The sequence below is a fragment of the Rhagoletis pomonella genome, unplaced genomic scaffold, assembly GCF_013731165.1.
Source record: "Rhagoletis pomonella isolate Grant_MI unplaced genomic scaffold, Rhpom_1.0 Rhpom_scaffold_00012, whole genome shotgun sequence".
NCBI classification, from domain to species: domain Eukaryota; kingdom Metazoa; phylum Arthropoda; class Insecta; order Diptera; family Tephritidae; genus Rhagoletis; species Rhagoletis pomonella.
In genome coordinates, this window is record NW_023458566.1 from 1,700,365 (window position 1) to 1,713,176 (window position 12,812).

Below are 12,812 nucleotides of genomic sequence, written 5' to 3' on the forward strand. Positions count from 1 at the left end.
TATATAAGTTAAAGTGTTTAAATTTACCTTGGTCTTCATTTTTGCCTTTATCTTTCGGGCATCTTCGGTTTGATTTTTATTTTTGCCTTTGCCTTTATCCTTTTATTTATCTATGTACGTGCACACGTTTACTTTCATTCTTGTATTGGCCTTTTTCTAAGTGTTATGCTTTAACCTTTTATTAGCAAGTTTTTGTTAAATTAATAACATACATTTAAGAAGCACTTGTTTCCGTCTCAACCATTTCCGTGTGCGATTTCCGTTGAATTTTCCAATTTACTCGCAACCAACCAAGAAAAAATCGTTCCTATTATGACGTTGTTATAGAAAAAGAAGGAAACTCACATTTGCATAGACAGTGCATATATGTATATTAGGGTTATGATTTTTTTAGATTTAAATGCTTGTGGTGGCAAACGATGAACTTTTGTATAAATTTCCAAAAAATAACAACAATTTTGATAAATTATAAAAAAACTCCCGCGCATATCGGAATTTATTATCAGTTTCTAAGTGGAGAAAATTAATATTCAAACATATTTTTCTTCTCAAATGTCTTATGGTTTTATTAAAGTAAAATAGATTCGTGGATTTAGTGCTGATACACATCGTTTTTAAATCAAAACTTGGTAGGCAAAAAGGAATTTCGGTCGAATTTTTATACTAGGTATGGGGCTTTGCCATGCAACAGCCTTGTAAATGAAATGATAGTGTGCGCGGGAGGTATTTTCACGAACCAACAAAAATATCGCCAAAAAAGTAATATATGGACAAAAGTTCATTAAATGCAAGCACAGGCAAATCAAAATTTAAAAAAAGTCATAACCCTAATGTATATGTATGTAACTAAAAATACATGGACAAAAACTTGTACAAAGTACCGAACGATAATACGCGGTAAGTGTGTTTGTTGCATGTATGTAAATCAAGTACCCACTTTTTAGTTACAACAAAGTTCTTCAGCGAGATTTCAGAGTAGACATAACAATTCTGAGGACCCTGAGTTTAAAAGTATATGTATCTTTTAAATGTATAACTTTTAATTTTTTAAGGGTCAAAAAGTTTATTTTCACTGAGTTTGAAAAATTCGTACATCTATTTTATGCGGAAGGGGATTCCACGGATGGAAACGCGACAGACCAGAAACGTTCGCCGAACAGTTAGTGATTTGGTTGCTGGGTTTATTTCTATCTTTCTACATAGAATTTCTTAAAATATATATGTAAATATATTTTTCTTTAAATAAAAAAAAACACAGCCTGGATGTATTTATGTATGTTTTTATATAGCTATGTGAACGCTTCCGTGTCCTTAGTTGTGTTTTCATGTGTCGGCGCGTTTATATTCTGCATTGTGTTTTTGTTTTGGCTATTGGATTTTTGTGTTAAAATGATTAAATTAAATGTGAATAATTTACGGTGTTTACACATGTGCAGACATGTACACACAGGCCTTTACTTAACTGATTATATTTTTCAGCTTTTTCATTATGCGCTCATTTAACTAGGATATTTATTTTTCGCATGCATTCACTTGCAGAAACATGTGCGTATGTATATTAGACTGTGTCGAAATAAAACGAATGTGTTTTACAAGCTTTTATTTAACTTGCTCCGTGTGTATGTATGTATGTTTGTTTGGGGCAAATCTTGCAATCACTTTTTAAACAACTTCCAAATGACCTAAAGATTTGAAGCTACTCAGTTAGCTCAGAACCCGTTGACAAGGCAATACGAAAGAAACTAATCCGATAGGTGGGGCAGGAGTCGAGATATTTGAATAACCCGTATTTGTATCTGATTTGGTTCATATTTAGAAGGCTTGTTTTAAAAATATATTTTTTTTTTGTACTATGAACTTAGTAATTTTTAGGAATTTATTTTTTTTAAATTTATTTTTTATGAAAATTTCGTCGCTCATAAAAATAAAAAATTTTAATTAAAAAAAAATGGTTTCTCTATTTTCGGTATTATTAACCATTATATATAAGAAATAAATAAAACACAACTTCGTTGAACACACTTGAACTTGCTATACAAAAATTTTACAGGGTTGTATTTTATTTGTAATATTTAATTGTTTATTAAAAAAAGTCGCCGAAAAAAATTCTTATTTTTGCAAGCGCTAACTGAAAAATGAAGATAGAGCGCTGAATTTTTTCCACAATTAAATTTTTGTACCGAAAGAAAAAAAAATTTGTATTTGACGCAGTCTAATGTATGTACATATGTATGTATATGCACATATTTATGTAAAATTTTATCTGATCGTATGTCTTTATACTGCCATAGTGTTATTTTTACTTTATTCGCATGTATGTATGTGTAAGTATTCACACGCGAATGAATTAATGCGAACTCGCACAAAAAGGTACCACACGGCGTATACGTGTCACGAAGCGGTTGATGGTGTCCAGGCGTTCAGTCGTTGAGCCCATGGCAGCTTGCAAAAACATGCATGTAACGGGTGATTTTTTAAGAGCTTGATAACTTTTTTTTAAAAAAAAACGCATAAAATTTGCAAAATCTCATCGGTTCTTTATTTGAAACGTTAGATTGGTCCATGACATTTACTTTTTGAAGATAATTTCATTTAAATGTTGACCGCGGCTGCGTCTTAGGTGGTCCATTCGGAAAGTCCAATTTTGGGCAACTTTTTCGAGCATTTCGGCCGGAATAGCCCGAATTTCTTCGGAAATGTTGTCTTCCAAAGCTGGAATAGTTGCTGGCTTATTTCTGTAGACTTTAGACTTGACGTAGCCACACAAAAAATAGTCTAAAGGCGTCAAATCGCATGATCTTGGTGGCCAACTTACCGGTCCATTTCTTGAGATGAATTGTTCTCCGAAGTTTTCCCTCAAAATGGCCATAGAATCGCGAGCTGTGTGGCATGTAGCGCCATCTTGTTGAAACCACATGTCAACCAAGTTCAGTTCTTCCATTTTTGGCAACAAAAAGTTTGTTAGCATCGAACGATAGCGATCGCCATTCACCGTAACGTTGCGTCCAACAGCATCTTTGAAAAAATACGGTCCAATGATTCCACCAGCGTACAAACCACACCAAACAGTGCATTTTTCGGGATGCATGGGCAGTTCTTGAACGGCTTCTGGTTGCTCTTCACTCCAAATGCGGCAATTTTGCTTATTTACGAAGCCATTCAACCAGAAATGAGCCTCATCGCTGAACAAAATTTGTCGATAAAAAAGCGGATTTTCTGCCAACTTTTCTAGGGCCCATTCACTGAAAATTCGACGTTGTGGCAGATCGTTCGGCTTCAGTTCTTGCACGAGCTGTATTTTATACGGTTTTACACCAAGATCTTTGCGTAAAATCTTCCATGTGGTCGAATAACACAAACCCAATTGCTGCGAACGGCGACGAATCGACATTTCACGGTCTTCAGCAACACTCTCAGAAACAGACGCAATATTCTCTTCTGTACGCACTGTACGCATTCGTGTGGTTGGTTTAATGTCCAATAAAGTAAACTGAGTGCGAAACTTGGTCACAATCGCATTAATTGTTTGCTCACTTGGTCGATTATGTAGACCATAAATCGGACGTAAAGCGCGAAACACATTTCGAACCGAACACTGATTTTGGTAATAAAATTCAATGATTTGCAAGCGTTGCTCGTTAGTAAGTCTATTCATGATGAAATGTCAAAGCATACTGAGCATCTTTCTCTTTGACACCATGTCTGAAATCCCACGTGATCTGTCAAATACTAATGCATGAAAATCCTAACCTCAAAAAAATCACCCGTTACAACATTTGAACATAGCCCCCATACCTTAAGGTAAGACGTATTCTACGTCAATACAGATATAAAATCATTTTCAAAGTAAGGAGTACATATTCCCTTAAACTGTAAAGCTTCTCGAAAACTGTGAAGAACTGGAAAAAGGGAAAACCAAATTTTTTTAATAGATAATTTTTTTAACCGCTTCCTGTGCGGTTTGAGTGCGCCCTTATAATATATGTAACTATGTGCGCATATATATATTAACACTAAGTTGTACGTATGTATAGCTGTGCGTTTGTTTTTCCAGTCCTTTTCATCTTTTTTTTTGTGGCGATTATTGTTAGATATTTTATTTTTCTGCCCTTGCACATTTTGTTTGCTATGGCACACCTTTGTTGCAAGCCATTTTTGGTTCAATTACAATCACCCAGCGGTATTGCACAATTGCCCTTTCTATATGCTGTTATTTTATTTTATTGTCAGCTATATTGTTATTATAACATTTTATTGAATATGTGTACATGACAGGTGAATGCATTTGTTTGTTTGTGCGAGCACTCGTATAAAAAAGTCTATAGAACATTTTTGTATGGATTAGTGTTATTGTCATTGGCAACAGTAACAATTGGAATTAGGAAATTTCATTTCCTCTCATATCTGCATGCATATGCATTAGGGCGGGTCAATTTGTACGGGCTATTTTTTCGACTATGCGCGTATAGCACTAAAGGATTCTACGTGCAATTCTAAGCAAGTTTGTCGGAGAAACCATGGGTCTAAAATCAATTTGGAGTTTGCTAAATTGCAAAAATAGGTTTCTTATAATTTTGCTGTAGTGCCATAAAAAGTGCTTAAAATTTGTAAAAAAAAACATGCTAGAAGAAGTTTTTTTTGGTATGAGCAGTCCATTTCTGCATTTACGTTTTTCCTAAAAGTTCCACCATAGTACGCAACAGTGAAAATTTTCACATTTTCTTCGCACTATATTTTCGCAATTTGACAAACTCCAAATTGATTTTAGACCCATAGTTTCATCAGCAAGTTTGCTTAGAAAAAAAACGACCCGCACTAATATGCACACATGTATGTACATTATACTGCATCACCAAAAAAAGTTGCGATTTTCCACCGGGACTCCAACATTTATTATATTTTAAGCTGAACCGATTTGAAAATACCTCCAAAAATGGAGTTTTTTATGAATAAAAAAAATTTCCTCAGATGACAAAATAGTTTAAGCATTAAAAATCTGCATGAAAATATTAAAAAAATTTTTTAACGGAATTAAAACAATGAGATTGTTGATGCTGTTTTTAACTTTTTTCAAAGATTTGTTGAACAAAAATTTGAATAACTGGGCCAAAACTATACCGATATAGACTTGTGAGGTATCAATGCAAAGGTATTTTCTCACCCTTTATATTTTTTTTAATTTTTTCTTTATCAAATACCAACACATCTTAAGTCAACATGAAAAACAGCATCAAAAATCTCATTATAGCGATTCCGTTGAAATATTTTTTTTTTAAATATTTTTATGCAAATTTTTTAAACTTCAACTGTTTTGTCATCTACGGTGAGGTTTTGCAGAAAAAAACTTAAAAAATCGTTTGTATTGACAAAAAACGAAATTTTTGGAGGTATTTTCAAATCGGTCCAGCTCACGTGAATCTTAATATTTTTACGAAATATTTCGGTTAAAGTCTTAAAATATTATAGATTTATAAAAACAGTACCGATTTTTTTTTCGTATGGGGAGGGATGCAGCCTAATGTACATACTTAGATATCTTTGTATGCAGCTCAATTGCCACTTCAATGCCGCTCGTATTTGATGGCCCTTTTGTTGTTGCCACTTTTTGAATCTTTTCAATTACAAAACCACTTATGCTTGTATAGGTTAGTTGTTGGCAATTCTGCTTGGCTAATAAATTACGAATAACTGGAATTAGTTTTAGAAGTTTGCCGGTGGCGGATATTAGGAAAATTCATTTTTCTAACTTAAATTTCTCTGGCTACACATACATACAAAGTGCTGGACATGAAGAGTTTTTAGGGTAGCACCAACAAAATAACCCGAAGAAATTTCCATAAAGATTTTTGGTTTTTTTTTTTTTTTTGTAAAAACTCTTATTGTTTTCATTATTTTAGCCAAGCAGCTGTTATCGTGGGACCGTAATCTTTAAGCGAACTTGAAATTACTGAATGCTGTACATAAATAAATACTGGGAAAAATTAGAAAGTCTCTAACAGACCCTAGGTATTTAATCTTCTCAATTCTCATGACCGGAACGTCACTTTAGCGAAGAGACGACACACCGTGTATGGCTGAAGAAAATAGTGGGCACCGCTCGAGTTTCTATGTGAACGCTCCCCAACATATGTGTAAGCGCCAAAAGTTTGTTGGTTTTTTTTACATATTGCACAAAGTTTGAAACTCAGATTTATACGTTTTTTTAAGAATAAATTATATTTAAAAAATAAATAACAAAAATATAAATGGTTAAATTGCCACGGCTTGTATAATTGCTATGAATTGCGAGTGATTGTAGTTTAATTGCTGATATTTAAGACAAAAATACTTGCGTGAAAAACGAATAACAACAGCTTTAATTTGTTTTGAATTTAAAGCACAATTAAATATTACTCATACGCAGCGTAAGCCTGCGGAGTAAAATGGCAGTGTGCATGGAAGGCTTTTATTATAGCTCAGCACGCAATGAAATGTGCACGCACTATTTTTATATACTAGTACATTGGTGGTGAGTGTGAAAGTTTATATTTATACTCGTGAAACAATAAGCCACATATGCGGGAAAAAATATTTTAAGATTTTAATGCGAGATTGAATAAATATAAACAACAATTAAAATAACCTATATGACAATATTATCTTAAAATTTAATTCAGTGCATAAATCGCCTGGGCCACATTGGAGAAGTGAAACTTACGTTACATATCTAATTTGTCTCATAACCAATACACATACATACATCTACTTTTGTTTAAGGTTATATTTTTTGTCTTTTTTCTATTAAGACCCCTACCTCTACCCCAGTTCGTTCTAATTACATTTATGTTATTCTGTTTTCCTTTATCTTCAGTTTTATCCTTATACTCAAACAAAATATCGATAACAAACCCGATAAAAATATCGATAACAAAATCGATGAAAAATTCGATAAAAATTTTCGATAGCAAAATAGATTGTAATATTCGTAGCAAAATCTATTAGAAAATCGATAAAAATATCCATAGCAAAAACGATAAGTCATCGATAACAAAATCGATTAGAAAATAGATAAATATAACGCTAAAAATATTGGTAACAAAATCGATAAATAATCGATAACCAAATAGATAACAAAATCGATGAAAATATCGATAATAAAACCAATAGATAATCGATAACAAAACCGATAAATAATCAATAACAAAATCAATAAAATATCGAGGCTAAATTCGATAAAAATTTCGGTAGCAAACCCGATAATATTGGTAGCAAAATCAATAAAAATACCGATAACAAAATCGATAAAAATATTAGTAGCGAAGTCGATAAATAATCGATAACAAATTCGATTGGAAAATTGATAAAAATATCGATAAATATCGATAACAAAATCGATAAATAATCGATAACAAAATCAATAAAAATATCGATAACAAAACCAATAAAAATATCGATTATAATATCGATAATTACCTTTATTTTAACCTTTGTTTCTCTATATTCATATTTACTTTCATCGGTATCCTCATCCCCGTCTTTTTATTTATACTTATCTTTATTTTTACAACGCTTTTATCAACTTGCAATGTTGTGTTCCAGAAACTTTCAATGTTGTGGATCCAGAAACTTTCAATGTTGTGTGTCCGACACCATAAAGCAAAGCTTTGAAAAGCTCCTATAAAAAAGCATAGTGAATAGGGCGAGGTAGATGACATCTAGATGTCGCCCTATGTACTACGTTTGCTACACCGGAAATAGACGACACGCCATTTCTTTAAATAAAATTAATTGGTGCTCGTTTGTATGTACATACATATGTAAATGCATGTGTGTGCACCTTTCTATTAATATCGTTGAATTATTTTAATATCTATTGCAAACTTTTATTCAGACAGGACTAAAAAGTAGAAAATAATATTTCTCAGTCCCATAGAATTTGTTTTGATAACTTTTGATTTTGAAATTTTAGCAAAAGTCATTATAAACAATCTATGAGATTGAAAATGAAAAGCGTGGGGCGCATGTAATACACTTGAATTGATATGAAAAGTAATATATGAATGTATGTATGTGGGTATATGAATAACGACCGCTTAAAATCGATTTCAAAGTTCTACTTTCGCTGTAGAAATTTTAGGTCTACGTTATGCAGTTTGACTATTGTCAATTAAATCGAATGCTTTGTATTGCATGCGCTCCACGTTTTTCATTTTCAATTTCATAGATTGTTTATAATGACTAAAATTTCAAAATCAAAAGTTATCAAAACAAATTCTATGGGACTGAGAAGTATTATTTTCTACTTTTTAGTCCATTTATAAAAGCGTTGTATATTAAAAAGTTTTTTTTTATATTATTTTTTAATTTTATTTTACCATTTTCTTCATCTACATATTCTTCTTCACCCTTGCCCTTATATACATATGTAAGTGTTTAAATTTACCTTGGTCTTCATTTTTGCCTTTATCTTTCGGGCATCTTGGGCAGTGTACGAAAATAAACTATATTGTACGTTACTATTTCGTTTCGTTTATTACTTTAACAGTTCGGTACAATACGAAACAAAACGGCTGAGTTCACTTTGGCGATAGTACACTACAGTAGTTTAGTAGTTACAGACGAAACAACAAACGAAATGAATCGTGCAGGGAAAATATATTTATGTATGCACATATATGCAATAAACAAATACAAAACGAATGGCTGCAATGAATAAAAAAAATAAAAATGTTTTTTAATTGAATTGGATATGAAAATTTACAGAAAAAATAATTTTTCACGTAATTGAAACGTTTGCATACATATAAAACGTACCCTATGGTACAATTGTCACAAACGAAAAGCAAACGTTTCTCGTTGGGGAAAATGACAGTGAATCTTACAATTTGTTTCTGACTATTTACAAAACTGTACAAAACCACAAATGATATGATGATCGATGAGCAAATGGGAATTGTTTTGTACAGTTTATTTTCGTACCCTGATCTTGGGTTTTGTTTTTATTTTTGCCTTTGCTTTATCCTTTTCTTTATCTATGTATGTGCTCACCTTTACTTTCATTCTTCTATTGGTTTTTTCTAAGTGTTATTCTTTAACCTTTTATTAGCAAGTTTTTGTTAAATTAATAACATACATTCATGAATCACTTGTTTCCGTCCCAACCATTTCCGTGTACAATTTCCGTTGAATTTGCCAATTTACTCCCAACCAACCAACCGCCGCTAAAGAGGTTTCACTTCAAAAATCCTTCCTATTATAACGTAGTTATAGAAAAAGAAGGAAAGTTACTTTTGCATGGACAATGCATATAACTAAAAATACATGGATAAAAACTAGCACAAGGTACTGAACCATAATATTCGGTAAGTGTGTTTGTTGCATATGTATATGTATGTAAATCAAGTACCCACTTTTTTGTTACAACAAAGTTCTTCAGTGAGTTTTCAGAGTAGACATAACAATTCTGAGGACCCTGAGTTTAAAAGTATATGTATCTTTGATATGTATAACGTCTCGTTTTTTTTTAATTTTATTTTTACCAAGTTTGGAAAATACGTAAATCTATTTTATGCGACAGACCCGAAACGTTCGCCGAACAGCTAGAGATTTGGTTGCTGGGTTTATTTTTATCTTTCTACATACAATTGATATTTCTTAAAATATATATGTAAATATGTTTTCCTTTAAATAAAAAAAAAACACAGCCTGGATGTATTTGTGTATGTTTTTATATAGCTATGTGAGCGCTTCCGTGTCCTTAGTTGTGTTTTCATGTGTCGGCGCGTTTATATTCTGAATTGTGTTTTTCTTTTGGCTATCGGCTTTTTGTGTTAAAATGATTAAATTAAATGTGAATAATTTACGGTATTTACACATGTGCAGACATGTACACACAGGCCTTTACTTAACTGATTATATTTTTCAGCTTTTTCATTATGCGCTCATTTAAGTAGGATATTTATTTTTCGCATGCATTCACTTGCAGAAACATGTACATATGTATATTACACTGTGTCAAATAAAACGAATGTGTTTTATAAGCTTTTATTTAACTTGCTCTGTGTGTACGTATGTTTGTTAGGGGCAAATCTTGCAATCACTTTTTACACAACTTCCGGATGACTTAAAGACTTGAGGCTAGTCAGTTGGCTCAGAACCCGGTGGCAATGCTATGCAAAAAAAAATTAATCCGATAGGTGGGGCAAGAGTCGAGATATTTGAAAAATCCGTATTTGTAATCCGATTTGGTTCATATTTAGGAAGCTTGTTTTAAAAATATTTTTTTACTATTAACTTATTAATTTTTAGGAAATTATATTATTTTTTTTTTAAATTTATTTTTCATGAAAATTTCGTCGCTCATAAAAATAAAAAATTTTAATAAAAAAAAAATGGTTTCCCTATTTTCGGTTTTATAAACCATTATATATAAGAAATAGAAAAAAAACAACTTCGTTGAACACACTTGAACTTCCTATAAAAAAATTAGTAGGCTACAGGTTGTATTTTATTTGTAATATTTAATTGTTTATTAAAAAAAAGTCGCCAAAAAAAATTTTAATTTTTGCAAGCGCTAACTGAAAACTTTAGAGGGCTGAAATTTTTCCACAATTATTGTTTTGTACCGATAGAAAAAAATATTTTCATTTGACACAGTCTAATGTGTGTACATACACATGTCCATGCACATATTTATGTAAAATTTTATCTGATCGTATGTCTTTATAATGCCATAGTGTTATTTTTACTTTATTCGCATGTATGTATCTGTAAGTATTCACACGCGAATGAATTAATGCGAACTCGCACAAAAAGGTACCACACGGCGTATACGTGTCACGAAGCGGTTGATGGTGTCCAGGCGTTCAGTCGGTATGTATGTACCTTGTGTTTGTGTGTTGCCATTTAAATGACAGTTGCTTTATTTGTACACACACACACACAAACACACTTGCAGCTACATATGTATGTATATACGTAAGCAAATCTTTGTTTTAAAGATGGCATGTTTGTGATTGTGCGCGCCGCTTAAAGTATATTGCATTACAAATACTTGAATGAGTGTTATGCACGAACGCCTTTTTTGGCTTCGTTTTGTTTTTTATTTATGTAAATTTAAATCGTGCGCGTAAATGTGGAATGTACAAAAAATATATGTAGTTCCAAAAGGAAGTCGCCGGATAAATGAATGGCCGCCCGCATACTTGGGGTGGTTCGAAAAAAACTAGATGTTTATGTTAAAGCCTACTCACTTTTTAGTTACTTGTACAATGCTTTTTGGTACACGTGATTCTAAAGTTGAAAGCCATAATTGAAATCCTTTTCGTTGGATTTTATTGTACATGTACATTAGGGCGGAGTAATATAATTTCGAAAAAAAGTTTCTGACATATTCGAATTCTACGTTCGATTCTAAGCAAAAATTCTTAAAAGAAAAATCTGTGTATTATAATTTTTTCTAAACGAAATTAATTTTCCATTTACAAAATTTTGTATTTTCTTGGAATAATATACGGATTTTTCTTTTGAAATTTGGGAGGGTCAAAAGTCATTCTTGGTATGTAGTTTATTCGCCCTTTTTGCTTAGAATTAATCGCAGAGCTTGAATTCGCTATACACTTTTTCAAAAATTTTTCTCCAAACAAATTACTCCGCCCTAATGAACGTATATACCCATAATCCCTAAATCGTGCATTATATTTATTCAAAAAGGGCGCTAGGTTAGGTTCAGATGTTTACCGTAAGCTGGGGGGGGGGGGGGGCAAGTATTGAAATTATTCCACCTAATAGTACTTTCATAGGCAGCGACTCTGAGGATCCTTAGGGGATCTTTAGTTTCAAGTCACCTAACAATACACCCTTCCGAGGTGAGAGTTTTGGCCTTCTAAGCCCAAGAAGATCCCTTGACTGCTTGTGATCCGAGATATTCCTATTTCTTCATTCAGCAGTGATATCAATTCGAAAGTGCATGTCCTGGCCACCTCATCTGCAGCACAGTTTCTTACAATATCGCTATGACCTGTCACTCAGAAAAGTCTAACAAGAAAATAGTCAGGCGCAACCAACAACAAGAGATGAGTTATTTCTTTACTAGTTTAGAGTACACCGTCAACACGCGCCATTAGCCTAGAAATGCTTGTCAAATGGGGCATCAGACTCTCCCATGAGTATTGTAGCATAACGAGCAACCGGTCCCGCTGATTTGAACAGCTCGAAAGATTTGATGGCCCAAGCTACTTTCTCATTGTTCACTATAACTGAAACCTCTTCTATAACAACACGAGGCCGATTTGTTACAGTGGGTGTGGCGGAGTTTGTCGATCAGAAATGCAACGCTTGTTCAGCAGGTAATGTTAGGTGGTGCGGTATTCACCTGTTTCCACGTTGGTGGCTTCTCCTGGGTCTGTGTTGCATACAAAGTGAGCTTCGATGAAATGCCGGCCAAATTGGCCAAAAAACCACCTCGTCTCTCAAATATACCCGGAAAACAAGGCTCCACGCTAGCTTGCGTTTTAATGTCACCCTTCCGCGGTTTAGTATCAGTAAGATCTATTTTTAAAGTAAGAGGAAATTAAAACCACCGTGAAGAAGTCACCGTTAAAAAGATAATTTTCAAGCATTTTTTACGCCACCCCTTAGTAGCGTATACCTCCTAAATGAAAGCGTTGCTTTATAATAAAATAGTATAAACTCTCATTCAATTTCATTACTCATCACGAAAAAAACACACAGCTTTAACTGCTACCAATTTATTCAATGCTTTATATTAAGCACAGCAACGACATTTTTAAACAATTGCAAAAGTTTTATAGAATATCACAGAGCAAAATATG